Source organism: Octopus bimaculoides, chromosome 20 (assembly GCF_001194135.2).
Source record: "Octopus bimaculoides isolate UCB-OBI-ISO-001 chromosome 20, ASM119413v2, whole genome shotgun sequence".
Taxonomy (NCBI): Eukaryota; Metazoa; Mollusca; class Cephalopoda; order Octopoda; family Octopodidae; genus Octopus; species Octopus bimaculoides.
In genome coordinates this window covers 25,793,411-25,794,234 of record NC_069000.1, presented here as the reverse complement: position 1 = coordinate 25,794,234, position 824 = coordinate 25,793,411, and positions in this window count along the sequence as shown.

Here is an 824-nt window from a genome sequence, read left to right as displayed (position 1 = left end):
TACTGGCTCTCATGGCTTCTGATCTTAACTGATTGGAAGTGTTATCATGTACATTGTTTTGTTTTAGTATAAAAGATGGGCTACAGCAAATAATCTGCTCAATACCACAGATTTGCTCGTCAGTTGCTTGACCTTAACTAGTTGAGCATGTCTCTTCGTGGCTGACGATATGTACATCTCTGATCACGAGCAGAAGTATAAAAAAGCATCATAGCTATGTGTTGAAAGGAATTATTTGGGGTTTGGGTAATTCACATTTGGAAACATGGTTTGTTTCGTTCAACAACCATAAACAACCTTTATTCATGGACCTTTTGGGTGGAATTGGGCACTTGACCTGAAGAAAATTCTATCTGGGCTCCACCAGCAAGGTCATGCGCTGTTTATCTTGATATCAGATCACCATGTCGCACATGTATGATTGTGATGCACGTGCCTTATCAGTCGGGTAGTCATGATGGGTATACTGGGTTTCGTATATTTTACCCCTGTGTCACTTTGTGGAATGTACTGTTCTCTCTCTCTCTCTCTCTCTCTCTCTCTCTCTCTCTCTCTCAATAATAATAATAATAATAATAATAATAATAATAATAATAATGAATCTCTAAATGCTGGAGATGTAAGAATTTCATGTGGCATTTTCCAGGGTGACTCACTATCACCACTCCTCTTCTGTCTAGCCCTAATACCGCTCTCAAAATTGCTCAATGATGCGCAGTATGGTTATAAAATATTTGATAAAAATATAAATCATCTCATTTACATGGATGATTTAAAGCTCTTTGCAAAAAATGACCAACAACTCAAAGGCCTACTAGCGATTG